Genomic DNA, 14,569 nt, shown 5'->3' with positions numbered 1-14,569 from the left:
GGGGGGAGGAACCGGGCGTGAGGCCTGCCTGAGGGTGAGGGGGGCAAAAGCCCGGCACAGGCAGAGGGGGGCCAGTTACACTCCAGTGCGACACCAGTGTTTGCAATGGGGGGGGGCAGAGGGGCTTCTTTATTTCCCCTCCCCCAGACAGCACCTCCCAGCATGGGCTTCCCGGGGCTGGTGCTTCAAGGCCCAGGCGGGGCACGGCCCAGTCGCGGCAGCGTCTCCCTGGCTGGTGTAGGGAACTGAGGTGGTGCAGTGAAATGTTTGACCTACACCCACTCACCCCACCTGACTCATCAGTAACTGCTCCTGTTAGCACATTAAGACAGAGAGCAGTTTTTCACACTACGGGGGACTGAGCCATCTCTTTGCAGCCAGGAATTTCCAGGGGGAGAAGTGTGTGTTTGGGAGGGGAGGTAATTGCATCCTTTCCCTGTTTGTGTCACTTGCCTCTCAAATACTGGTAAAAATTCTCTCTGCTTCTTCCCCTTTTCTCTCTCGTTATCACATATAGCTATAAATTCCCCCATTTCTCCTAAAATTATTGACTTCCCCTTCTCTTCCTACCAGGCAGCTCTCCCTAGACCCTGCTAAGGGCTCCATCTCCTGCATCAGTCTGTGGCGAGTAGGTGTGTGATGGATCTGCTGGGAGAGACGAGGAGCTCTCTCTTCGTCCCCTCACCCTGGTGTTTCCTGGATGCTCGGAGCCTTGTGGGGGGTTGAAACTCTTTTGACAGCGAGCCTCCCAGAGCTCCAATTTGATTGGCTCCTCTCCCCCCCGAATAGTGGGGTTGTGTGTGGAGCAGCAGGTCCTGAGTTTTGGACTCTTGCTCTTTCAGGGACCGGTGACCTTCAAGGAGGTGGCGGTGTATTTCACAGGGGAAGAGGGGGCTCTGCTGGACCCCGCTCAGAGAGCCCTCTGCAGAGACGTCATGCAGGAGAACTATGAGAATGTGACCTCACTGGGTAAGGATTCCTGTCCCCTCAGTTCTTGGAAGGGGAAATGCAGAGTTAAGGTTCACACCAGCCCCAGAATGCAACCTCTACTCTGTCCTGTTTCAGCATCACCCCAGCATGCTAGTGACACACACAATGACACCCTCTGCCCTCCCCTGCTACACAACACTTTGGGAACAGGAGCAGTACAGCACAAAGTCTAACAACTTCTCTTTACACATACGCCACCAGCCTGCTGACCGTCTATGTGACAAGAACAGATCCTTGTGCACCTTCACTGACACAACCTACAACACTCAGCATAAAGAAAAGGAGGACTTGTGGCACCTTAGAGACTAACCAATTTATTTGAGCATGAGCTTTCGTGAGCTACAGCTCACTTCATCGGATGCATACCGAAGTACTCCTTTTCTTTTTGCGAATACAGACTAACACGGCTGTTACTCTGAAACACTCAGCATGGAAATGAGACAGACTTGGTGCCCCAAGTTTCACACGCACCCCCCCTTCATATCCCAGTCACAGCTCTGCCAAGCTGCTCCCAGTAATCCCTCCAGCAACAAATTCTAGCTAGAGATGACGGAGTGCACACAGCTGGAGGGCATGCAGGTAAATGCCGGTATTCCCGTCTGTGCAACACAACACAAACAGTGGCATGTTCTCTTAGTCCTTCCTTGTATCTATTGTAGATTCATAGGTTTTTTATGGCCAGATGTGATGATTAGGTCATCTAGTCTGACCTCTTCTATAACACAGGCAAGAAAATTTCATCCATTTGCTGCCAAGTTGAGCTGAATGCCTTGTGTTGGATTAAAGCATCTTCCAGAAAGGCATCTAGTCTTGACTCAAAGACTTCCTGAGATGTTGAAGCTGCCACTTCCCTGGTAATTTGTAAACCTTCCTTACTGAACTGTTTCCAGTGGTGAGTGCCAACTCCAGAGATAGGGAAAGGGCAGAGTTAAGGTTGTTTTGCAGTTAGGACATGTACTTTAACTCTTCATTTCCTAGTTTTCAGAGGTTTAACTTTAGCTCCCATCCACATGCTGGGAGGGCAGGAGGAAGCAGTGGGCCTCCTTAACTCCACATTAATGTAGTTTATGGGCACTTAATTACCTTGATTTTATTTACTGGATTTTTTTGCCACTATGACTATGTGTAATGTAGAGCTTTTCCTGGCATAGCTATGTAGGGCTCAATCTCAAATTCATGGGTGCAATTTAGGTTCAATGGCCACAGCACATCCCCTTGAACCAACCTTTTACTGACAGCAGATTGGGGAAACCCTCTTGCAGTTAACAGGGACTTAGTCTTGCAGCCCATCTGTAATGTCAGTGACTCACCAGTTTGGCTTGTGCTGCTCTGAAATTCCAAATCCTACAGGTATTGACTTTTTCAGTCCTGGTTTCCCAAAGAGGCAGTGGGTGAATGAACAGAGATAAATGCCAAATGACCGAGATCCGTCAGGGAACAAAGAGAACCATAGTTTCAGCCCCAGCTGTGTGAAATAAAATGTTAAAAGAACAAGATATTATACAGTAGAAAATCAGCCCTTATAAATCCTGAAACAGGAACCCAAGGAGGCAGCTGTCCATTTAGTTATTAATCCCAGTCACAGAACTTCACCCAGGCCATGCGATCCACACTCAGCCGCTTGAATATTTCAATTCTAACACCAATTTATTGCTCACATTTAAGCCACAACTTCAGAGCTTCCGTCTTAGACCTCACCAGTGTGTAGCTTCTGCTGGTGGCTTCTACAGATAAAACCTTAATACAGACACAGCCATTAATGTACAGAATTTTAACGTATGTATCCAGCAGCTCAGGTTCTTTGACCACTTTCACAGAACAAGGAGCTCAGTCATTTTGTAGGGCAGCATTTTAGTGTTATTTAGATTTGAGACTTATTCTTTTTAGCTCCTTCCTTCTGTGGATGTGACAGGTTTCATACACCCATGCACGCACTGAGCCCCACTGTACCACTGGGGTAGAATAGAAAGAGTGGGATGGCTCCCACTTGATAAAAACAAAGTGTGACTTGCACTCCATATGTTTTATGGCAATATGCTAATGAGCGTATATATAATGTCACTGGAATATGCTTCATGCAAAAGGTCTCTTGTAAGGTACCATTACAAAGCTCATAATCTATTGAGTGTGGTCATCCCATTTGTACATATGTTATTTCTAGGTCTGGACTCAGGAGAATAAGACATAAACGTGTATCACTGATGTAAACATATTAAGTGGAAGCCATTCAGGGTGCTTCAGAATCAATCACCTGCACCTGGCTCTGTTTACTTGCAAACCTTCCTGGGGTAGATGCTGGGCAGCCTTGGAAGAATGGAGGCTGGGGTCTCACAGGACGTGTGACCATGTCACATGATACTGGAATCCATCTTAAACCTGGTGCTTTTCCATTTAGAAGGAGGGGTGGGAACCCAGAGAGAGACAAAGGAGTCATGCCTTGGGCCAAAGCTAGAACAGAACAAAGGAACAGAACAAAGGAGGCTGCCAGTCATGAGAAATCCCCTAGTTACCACCTGAGCTGGAACAACCAAGGATTGTACTGGGGAAGAATTGGGCCCAGACTAGGAAGAGGTCTAGTCTGTGAAAGAAGCTTATTGGAACGTCTCTAAGGGTGAGATTTACCTGTATTCAGTTTCTTAATGTGTTAGGCTTAGACTTGCGTGTTTTGTTTTATTTTGCTTGGTATCTTACTTTGTTCTTTCTGTTATTACTTGGAACCAATTAAATCCTACTTTTTATAGGATAAAATCACAATTAACCCAGAGTAAGTGATTAATACCTGGGGGAGCAAACACCTGTGCATATCTCTCTATCAGTGTTATAGAGGGCGGACAATTTATGAGTTTACCCTGTATGAGCTTTATACAGAGTAAAACAGATTTATTTGGGGTTTGGATCCCATTGGGAGTTGGGTGCTGAAGACGGGAGCACTTGCTGAGCTGTTTTCACTTAAGTCTGCAGCTTTGGGGGTGTGGTTCAGGTCTGTTTTGTAGCAGGCTAGCTTGTCTGGCTCAACAAGGCAGGGTTCTGGAGGCCCAAACTGGCAGAGAAAATGGGCTTAGAGGTAAATTCAGCACGTCAGGTGACAGTCCCAAGGGGGTCTCTGTGACCGAACCCGTCACACAAAGTCTGAAAAACTGAAAGAGTAACAATCAGATATTGAAACTGACAAGTGATTCCAACTCTGCAGCTCTTTCAACTCCCCTGGAGTAGGAGCTCGAGCTGCAGTCAAGGAACCAGGCGATGGGGTCGCCGGCTCAGTACTCCACATTCGCAAGCTGTGTCAGGTACGAGGAGACAAGTCAAGGCTGGCACAGCCTGGTGTTGATGTTACAACTTCCTTCCCCAGAGGGGATCAGTCTGGGAGTCCTGGAATGTCCGTCTTTCTTAGGCAGGTGCTGGTGCAAAAAAGCTTCCACATTTACCTTGGTCTTTATGGTTGAGGATTCCAGCTCACCCCACATTACGGTCACTCCGCTGAAGTCTCCAGGCATGTGAGGAGTGAAAGACGCCTTGGTTACAGACACTGTGGCCTGATCCATGAGGCAGACTTTGGGCTATTGTCAGTTTGGAAGAGTCCGAATTAACCCAGCAGTTTTCTTAAAATATCGGTTGCTCCGAACCACAGGCACTGTGGAGGTTTGAACCCCAAAGCTCTCCAAAGTGAAAATACCAAGGACAGTTTTGGGGAGGTTTCCATAGCCCGGCTTGAGGGTTAAAAGTCTGAGCTGTGACAATGGGCTTTGTTAAAGAAGGAAAAGGGGTCCCAGCTCCCATAAAAATTACAGGTGAAGCAAAAAATAACAGAAAAACTACCTATTTGCTCATGCGTCCATTGCCACTTGTATTGGTGGGTTTGTTTGTTTTTTATTGTAAAGCATTTAGGCTGCTTTTGTAGATACGTGTTAATGATCTGTCCTCTTCCTAGAGTTCTGAGGAAGTTCTGAGTATTTTTAAAGAGTGCAGACTGCATTTTAGGTTGCAATGAGGTCTTCGTAAGTGCAGGATCAGGCTTGAAACTGCTGTCCAGTCCACACAGTGAACAAATTGAAAAAACACTTTGATCTTTCTGTTGTAGTGATCTGATGGGTAAATTACAGCAATCCAAGGTTAAAAGAAATAGATCTGTGATTTTATTTTGATTGGTATTGCTTTAAGAAGCTGCTTTCATGCTATTTCCGCTCTCTTAGGGCTTGGCTACACTTGCAGATGTAGAGCGCTGGGAGTTAAACCTGCTTTCAGAGACTGCAGCAGGGAAAACACTGCCCTGTGTTTACACTGTCAGCTGGAAGCGCACTGGCGTGGCCACATCAGCAGCTCTTGCAACGCCACAAAGAGCAGTGCGTTGTGGTAGCTATTCCAGTGTGCAAATGGCTGCAACATGCTTTTCAAATGGGGCGGCGGGTGGAGTGTGACAGGGAGTGTGTGTGTGTGTATGTGGTGGGAGAGAGAGTGGGTTTCGGGCGGGGTGAGTGTATCAGCATGCTGTCTTGTAAGTTCAGACAGCAGCAGACCCCCCTCCCCCCCACATCACACACACTCACAACAGCAGCATTCCACAGTAATGGTTGCTTTGTCCCAGAGCAGATAAGCAGCCAGCTGTCAGAAGTGGAGCATAGCCGCATTCCTGTAGCCGATTTCAAAACAGTGACAAAAGTGGCCACTTGGGGGATTATGGGACGTTTTATGAGGCCAATCACCGCGCAGTAATGCAACACCTCGATCACACTGATGCCTGGGCGTTTCAGCCGGGGCACAGCAAGTGTTATGCTTCTCGTGAAGGTGGATTACCAGGGCTCCCATGCATAGACGTTTGCAGGATTGGGGCTTTAGTGAATGAATACTGGCGCAAAAGCATGTGGCTAGACCTAGCTCATGACATTGGCACGGTTACATTTCAGACAAAGTTTACATGGGTGTTAATGGCTTAAGGTTAGAAAGACAAGGATTCTTTCAACAACATAATTTTTTTGGAGTGTTGTAGGTATCTGAAAACTGAGATCTTAATGATTTTTTTAAAATATCCTATGTTACTAATTAATACATAATAAATTGTTAAAACTGGAAGAACTTTACCATGGATTCTGTTTGGCCTTTCAATTAGAGTTGGATTTCAGAGAAGTGATTCCCATTAAGTTTTAGAATTTGTCTGGGGAGAGGTATTAGCAAAGATCTGGCCTTAATGCTTTCCATCTGGTATAGTTCTGGCATGTCAGAGTACTCCCATTGACTCAGAAGTAGGAATAGGTGTTTTGTAGGATGAAGACCTTACTTGCAAGCTCTCTGAAGCAGGGATCTGTCTGTAAACTCCGAAGCCATGTGTCAGTCTGCTCCAGGGCTTCTGCTCTGAGTTTTTGAGTTGGTGACACACACACACACACACAATGTGAAAACAGGAGAACTTTGCCTGTTTCTGCAGGGCTCTGTTGCACTTGCACAGGTCCTGGACACTCATTTAAAATACCCATCACCAGCCAGTTGCTGTTTTACTTCCCTTTGTATTCTCAGTGTTGTCACTTGTTTGTTCGGGGTTTTGTTTGCTGTGTGTTGCTTTATTACTTCTTTTTCCTGTTCTACGTGTGTGAAATATTCATCAAGTTAAGAATTGACATCCCATAGAAATGGTATAAGCGTGAGTGAATACCTTCTACTCTCCTTTCCACTATGAGAGCATGACTGTTTCTAGTTGACTCATAGATTTGTTTAGCATCTTAAAGCTGGGCTGTGTGCGCAGATAATATGCATGCAAGAGGGATAGTTTGGGGAACTGCGAAAGTCGGTAGCATGCTAGTGTTTTGGCAGATGCTTCATTTTTTGAGAGCAGCTTTCCCTGAAGATTTAGTGATCAGGCTGTATGGTAGGAGGAGGTTATTAAATTGGGTCTCCGGTGCATACTTTTTATGCTTTTACTAAGTGGCCATGGCTTTGTTTTATTTCTATAGCTGTTTTCAGTAGGCCACATTTGGGTGTGTTTACTAGCTTGAGTTGTTAGAAAGGATGATAAAATACATGTACTCCAAGGGCAGTGTCCATTTTCTTTTTATTTGATTTCATATTAAATACACATCTTAAGCAGTGCACCTTGATAATTATCCCTTGTTTAATATTCTCTCTTCTTCCTCCATACCTAGGAACTGTTTAAGAATATATATTCTATCTAGGGTTTTGTTTGAACTGGTAGCGCGCACCCACACATTACCTCAATGCTGGTGGAGCGCATAACAAAATTCAACCCGCACGTGGATGGAAAATATTCGAGGGAACATTGGTTAGTGGTGTGATTTTTCACACCCGTAGCTGACACAGCTACGCTGTTAAAAGTTTTAAGTACAGACCGAGCAAAGGTCTGCATGTGGATTTCAGAGCACTTTAAACTATTACTTTTAACCCAAACATTTTGGAATCGGAGGGCAAAACTTTCAAGAGGAACTTCTACAAAATGCAAGAAAAATGCACAATGCATATTGTCTGAAAGCTACCAGAAGTAGGGTTCAATCTCAAATTCATGGGTGTAGTTTAGGTTCAATGTCCACAGCACATCCCCTTGAGCCAACGCTTTACTGTGACAGCAGATTGGGGAAACTCTCTAGCAGTTAACAGGGACTTAGTCTTGCAGCCTGTCTGCATTTCAATGTCCGTGACTCACCAGTTTGGCTTGTGCTGCTCTGAAACTCCAACTCCTGCAGGTATTGACGTTTTCAGTCCTGGTTTCCCAAAGAGGCAGTGGGGGCTATGTACTAATAATGCCAAGTGACCGAGATCCATAAGGGAACAAGGAGAACCGTAGTTTCAGCCCCAGCTGTGAGCAGTGAAATGTTAAAAGAGCAAGATGACTTTGTAAAAAGCTGCCTCTGGTGGCAAGGCTGTATCTCAGGAACCTCATGATCAAACAGATCCATATTTGGACAAATAACCCTTCCCTGAATGCCCGTAAACCCCAGAAAATATCAAGACAATTTGAATAAACACATGCCTTTTAGTTTAGTTAGAATAATTGATCTTTAAACAGAAAATAATGCTTCCATCAACCTTCCTACTGCCCCTTGGGTGGTGGATGACCTATGGGAATGGGAGAACCCTTTCCATTGCTGTAGTAATGTCTACACGCCCGGTCCATCCTATCCCTTACTGCGCTGAAACCCGCCAGTCCATGCTCACCGGTCTGGACCTTCCTACAACTCTCACTGTGTCTGGGTGACTCTCTGTGGTTAATGACCAGGTGACTTCCCCTTTGGCCGGAGCCTTTACTTTCTGGGGCATGGGGTTACTGTCTCTGTTTTGGGAGCCCCTCTGATGAGGAGTCGTGACCGGGGTCCCAGGGGTGGGGTCAGCGGAACAGGGCCATTTGCAGACCTCTGCCCCTTGAGCTAGTGGCATAATTGAGAGCAGTTGGCTGTTCTCCTGCACGTGGGCCAGCCACTAGAGATCGAGGATGCTCGGGAGTGAATACCACTGTGATGCTCTGTACCTACACACCCATGTTCATCGTCATAAAATGATTGTGTGGTATTGTGACGAAGTGGGACTGTTCTTAATGTCCCCTCTGAATACTGTAGGGGTGCCTCAGTTTCCCGAATGCATTTCTTAAGTCTCTAGGTGGTGGGATAAGGGGGTGTGATTGTTGCAAAGGGCCAGTGTACATAAATGGCCGACACTCTGTCTCCTGGCAACTGATGGCCTGGGCCCTTCCCCCCTGCAAGGTGAGAGCTAAAGGGTTGGAGAACAAAGGACTCAGGTGCCCTCCTGGCCCGGGAAAGGGACAAAGCCCAGAGGAGAAGGGGCTGGAGGGGGAGTCAGTTGGGGGCTGGGACGAGGAGTGAAGTGCAGAGGTGGTTGTCTAACTCACTGCCCCCCAAAGTGGACCCAGCTGAGGGGTCCTGTTCTCTGCACCTACAAGCTCTGTGTTAGACCATGTTCCTGTCGTCTAATAAACCTCTGTTTTACTGGCTGGCTGAGAGTCACGTCTGACTGCGAAGTTCGGGGCAGGACCCTCTGGCTTCCCCAGGACCCCGCCTGAGCAGCCTCGCTGTGGGAAGCGCACGGAGGGGCAGAGGATGCTGAATGCTTAGAGGTCAGACCCAGGAAGGTGGAAGCCATGTGAGCTGTTTGCCCTGGAGACAGTCTGCTCCCAGAGAGGACACTTCCCCAGAGTCCTGCCGGGCTTCGTAGGGAGCAGCTCCAGAGCTTCGCCCGGCGACTCCATGACAGGTATCCAATGCAAAGTTTGTCATGTTGGGTGTCTTTGGAAGGCTTATGATGCACTGAGCATGGTTGTGATAATGATGTTATAGTCATTGTTACAGTAATGTTATAGGTAATAATTTCATGTGTATGGGACTGCAATGAGGTAATGCTCACCTGACTAAAATGGGGGGGCAAAGCGAAGAGGGAGGAAAGCACATGCTAAAAGAGAGAGACGTTTGCCATGCCACGTCCTCTCTCTTCCACCTTCATCTACAGACACCTCCACCACCATGCGACTGAAGCTCTGATCACAGGGGAGAGCCTGGCTGAAGGGCAACCAGCCAGCCCGTGGTGAGAAGCTTCTAAGTTTTTAAGGGCACTGAAAGTGCTAAGGTCGGCTTAGAAAGCTCTTTGCTTTCATTTCATTTTACCAAATCTGACTTGTTATGCTTTGACTTATAAACACTTAAATCTACCTTTATAGTTAATAAATTTGTTTGTTCTACCGGAAGCAGTGCGTTTGGTTTGAAGCACGTTCTCCCAAGGGGGGACTCTGACAAGCCTGGTACGTATCAATTTCTTTGTTAAATTGACTAACTCATAGAATCAAAGAATATCAGGGTTGGAAGGGACCTCAGGAGGTCACCTAGTCCAACCCCCTGCTCAAAGCAGGACCGATCCCCGACTAAATCATCCCAGCCAGGGCTTTGTCAAGCCTGACCTTAAAAACTTCTAGGGAACGAGATTTCACCACCTCCCTAGGTAACACATTCCAGTGTTTCACCACCCTCATAGTGAAAAAGTTTTTCCTAATATCCAACCTAAATCTCCCCCACTGTAACTTGAGACCATTACTCCTTGTTCTGTCATCTGCTACCACTGAGAACAGTCTAGAGCCATCCTCTTTGGAACCCCCTTTCAGGTAGTTGAAAGCAGCTATCAAATCCCCCCTCATTCTTCTCTTCTGCAGACTAAACAATCCCAGTTCCCTCAGCCTCTCCTTATAAGTCATGTGTTCCAGTCCCCTAATCATTTTTGTTGCCCTCCGCTGGATTCTTTCCAATTTTTCGACATCCTTCTTGTAGTGTGGGGCCCAAAACTGGACACAGTACTCCAGATGAGGCCTCACCAATGTCAAATAGAGGGGAACGATCACGTCCCTCGATCTGCTCGCTATGCCCCTACTTATACATCCCAAAATGCCATTGGCCTTCTTGGCAACAAGGGCACACTGTTGACTCATATCCAACTTCTAGTCCACTGTAACCCCTAGGTTCTTTTCTGCAGAACTGCTGCCGAGCCATTCGGTCCCTAGTCTGTAGCAGTGCCTGGGATTCTTCCATCCTAAGTGCAGGACTCTGCACTTGTCCTTGTTGAACCTCTTCAGATTTCTTTTGGCCCAATCCTCCAATTTGTCTAGGTCCCTCTGTATCCTATCCCTACCCTCCAGCGTATCTACCACTCCTCCCAGTTTAGTATCATCTGCAAACTTGCTGAGGGTGCAATCCACACCATCCTCCAGATCATTTATGAAGATATTGAACAAAACTGGCCCCAGGACCGACCCCTGGGGCACTCCACTTGATACCAGCTGCCAACTAAACATGGAGCCATTGATCACTACCTGTTGAGCCCAACAATCTAGCCAGCTTTCTACTCACCTTATAGTCTATTCGTCCAGCCCATACTTCTTTAATATCTTCATAAATGATCTGGAGGATGGTGTGGATTGCACTCTCAGCAAATTTGCAGATGATACTAAACTGGGAGGAGTGGTAGATAGCTCAGCAGAAGAAGGGGGTGGGACAGAGCCACTTTTCACACCAGTAGAGGGTGGCCACTCGGCGAAGGCTTGCCAACTTTGTAGTTGCACAAAACCGAACACCCTTGCGCCACCCCGCCCCTTCCCCAAGGCCACGCCCCACTCACTCCAGCCCCCCCACTCCTTTGGTCGCTCACTCTCCCCTACCCTCTCTCACTTTTCACTGGTGCAGGCGCTGGGATGTGGCTAGAAATGAGGGGTTGTGGGTGCGGGAGGGGGCTCCAGGCTGGAGCCGGGTGTTGGGGTGCAGGAGGGGGTGAGGGCTCTGGGATGGGGCCAGGGATGAGGGGTTTGGGGTACAGGAGGGGCTCCGGGCTGGGGCCAAGGGATTTAGAATGCAGGAGGGGGCTCCGGGTTGGAGTATGGGATTGGGGTGTGGGAGGAGGTGTGGGCTCTGGGAGTGAGTTGGGGTGTGGGAGGGGGTTCCGACCTGGGACCGGAAGTTCAGGATGTGGCTGGGTGGCGCTTACCTCAGGTGGCTGCGCAGTGGGGCTAAAGCAGGCTCTCTACCTACCTTGGCTCTGCACTGCTCCCAGAAACAACCGGCATGTCCAGCCTGTAACAGGGTGCTAGCCAGGAGGCCCTATTAGCCCAGCTCCAATTAAGAAGGATTAATTGGGGCTGGCTGAATAGGACATGCCTAATTGATGAAAGAGGAGCACCTGCGGGCCTTATTAGCCGGGGGCTATATAACACTGGCAGGCAGGAAGTGAAAGGGGGAAAGGAAAGGGAGAAGTCACAGGCTGTGCATGCCTGCTGGCTGGAGAAGCTTGCTGTCCCCCAGGTTGCTGGTTTACACATGTCTGTAAATAGAAGGTGGTGGGAGCTGACACGTAATAAAAGAAGCACCGGTGATTGCACGTGGAGGGGGTCTCTGACTTGATTTGTGCAAGCGTAAGTGAAGGCATCGTTACAGGCCCCTACGCAGAGGCGCGGCCAGGTGGCTCTGCTCCATCCACGCTGCCTACGCCCCCAGGTGCCGCCCCAAGCCCTGAGCCCCATCCCTCAATTCCTGGCCAATGGGAGCTGCGGAGTCAGGGCAGGCAGGGAGCCTGCTTTAGCCCTGCTGCGCCACTGGCCGGACTTTTAACAGCTCAGTCAGAGGTGCAGACTGGTGCCACCAGGGTTTGTTTTTGACCAACCGTTCCGGTGAAAAACTGACCGCCTGGGAACCCTAACTCTGGGTTGCACAGCAGCAGCTGCCTGCGAGAGAGCCCGGCTGGGGAGAGGGCAGTGGCAGCCCGCCCCCTCCGCTCCCTGACCAGGCCGGATGCTGGGGACAGAGGCCAAGCAAGCAGGAGCCATCCCAGCACATTTCTGGCTTGCTTGGCCCCTTTCACCTCCATTTATAACCTTTCAAACCAGACCCCCAACCTCACCTCGGCCTGATCAGACTCAAGTCCAGGGCAAGCCAGACCGGTGTGGCGGCTGGGTCTGGCCATGATAGTGACAGCAGAGAAATCCACCAACCACCACCTGTTTAGAGATACCCCGCCCTTCCAGCAATCTCTCATCAGGGAGACGCACTGCCCTGGCCCCCCTCCCCTGCCCCCACTCCATGCTCCTGAAAGGCTGCGCAGGGGAGCTCATTTCCCCTTGCGATGCTCTGACCCCCTAGGATGCAGCCAGAGCTGAGATGGGTGCCCCCCACTCCCCCAGCTGCTCCCATATGAGAACCAAAGGGTTAATGTAGAGGGAGCTGATAAGGCTCCGTGGTCCATCAGCTGATCTCCACCCAGATACTCCATGATTCTCGCCCATGGAGCTTATTGAAAGACATGACTCAAAAATATCCCTTTTATACATTTAATTAAAATGAAGAAACAAATAAAATGAAGAACACAGGTCACTAACCCTAAACTATTAACACCACCCAGCTAGCTCTCGAGTGTACAACACAGTGATCATGTTCAGGTCAGATCAGAAAATCCGTCAGTAAATAACGATCTTGCTTTGGACTCAAGTCATCACTTTAGTCAAATTATCACAACAATACAGCAGAAAATGAACCTTTGTTAAATCCTGAAACAGGAACTGAGGAGGCAGCTGTCCATTTAGTTATTAATCCCAATCACAGAACTTCACCCAGGCCGTGCAATCCACACTCAGCTGCTTGAATATTTCAGTTCTAACACCAAATTATTGTTCACATTTAAGCCACAACTTCAGAGCTTCCACCTTAGATCTCACCAGTATGTGGCTAACCTTCTCCCAGTGGCTTCTATAGATAAAAACCTTAATACGGACACAGACTTTAATACACAGAATTTTAACAGTATGTATCCGACAGCTTAGGTTCTTTGACCACTTTCACAGAACGAGGAGCATGTGTGCACTGACATTGTAGGGCAGCATTTTAGGATTATTTAGGTTTGGGAATTATTCTTTTTAGCTTCTTTCCTGCATGGATGCGACAGGTTTCATACACACCTGCACGCACTGACCCCACTGTACCACCGGAGTAGAACAGGAAGGATGGAATGGCTCCCAGTTGATAAAAACTAGAACAAGTAACAATCAGATACTGAAACTGACAAATGAATCCAACTCTGCAGCTCTTTGGACTTCCACGGAGTAGGATCTAGAGCTGCAGTCAAGGAACCAGGCGATGGGGTCGCCGGCTCAATACTCCATATTCGCAAGTGCTCTCAGGTAAGAGGAGACAGGTCAAGGCTGGCACAGCCTGGTGTTGATGTTACAACCTCCTTCTCCAGACGGGATCAGTCTGGGAATCCTGGAATGTCTTTCTTAGACAGGTTCCTGGTGCAAAAGGGCTTCCACCTTTACCTTAGTCTTCATGGTTGACAATTCCAGATCTCCCCACATTGCGGTCACTCCCCTGAAGTCTCCAGGCAAATCAGGTGTGAATTATGCATTAGGTACAGACAATGTGGCCTGATCTATTTCAAGTGAGGCAGACTTTGGAAAAGTTTGGAAATAGTCAGTTTGGAAAAGTCCCATTAAACACACAGTTTTGTTAAAATATTGGTTGCTGTGAGCCACATGCACTGTGGAGGACTGAATCCCAAAGATCTCAAAAATGAATGAAATCTAAGGACAGTTTTGGGGAGGTTTCCATAGCCTGGCTTGAGGGTTAAAAGGCTGAGCTGTGACAATGGGCTTCCTTAAAAAACAAAAAGGGGTCTCAGCTCCCATAAAAATAACGGGCAGCCAATTCCCTCCTCCCCAACACACAAAACCAAACTACCTCTTGCCTCATGCTTCCATTACCATTCATAAAAAGAATCGTGGCCATCTCCTGACAGACATTATACATCTTCGCTTTGCAGAGAAGAGGGGAACTCAGTGACCCATACAGTCTAATTGGGTAAAAGGTTACACAACTTGTCTCCTTAAGTAATTTTACTTTAGAGCTTGTCAAAACAAATTACATTTGAAATAGAAATAACTGAAGTCTGGGTCTGTGTTCTCCTGTACACTATTTCTCTCACACCACAGCCTTGGGGGAATATTGTACTTCAGAGTGCCTTAGCCCAAAGAGGGTGTTTTACATCAAATAAACTTTTTAAGGTTAGCCACCACTTCCTACATTACTAACAAAAAACAAACCAA

General features: G+C 47.8%; 1 long non-coding RNA gene across 2 annotated transcripts; it reads left to right on the top strand.

The window, feature by feature from the left end:
- Window positions 1–152: 152 nt before the first annotated feature.
- LOC144929963 (uncharacterized) lies at window positions 153–9,676 on the top strand. Of its 2 annotated transcripts, none has more exons than XR_013635119.1 (3): window positions 153–969; window positions 1,717–9,198; window positions 9,451–9,676. It is a non-coding gene; the product is annotated as an uncharacterized LOC144929963 (long non-coding RNA). The 2 variants fall into 2 exon arrangements; XR_013635118.1 differs by having other exon boundaries at window positions 153–1,844; window positions 4,181–9,198.
- Window positions 9,677–14,569: the final 4,893 nt, after the last annotated feature.

This window comes from Lepidochelys kempii, chromosome 28 (genome assembly GCF_965140285.1).
Source record: "Lepidochelys kempii isolate rLepKem1 chromosome 28, rLepKem1.hap1, whole genome shotgun sequence".
Lineage (NCBI taxonomy): Eukaryota > Metazoa > Chordata > Testudines > Cheloniidae > Lepidochelys > Lepidochelys kempii.
This window is presented reverse-complemented; position numbering and strand designations above follow the sequence as displayed.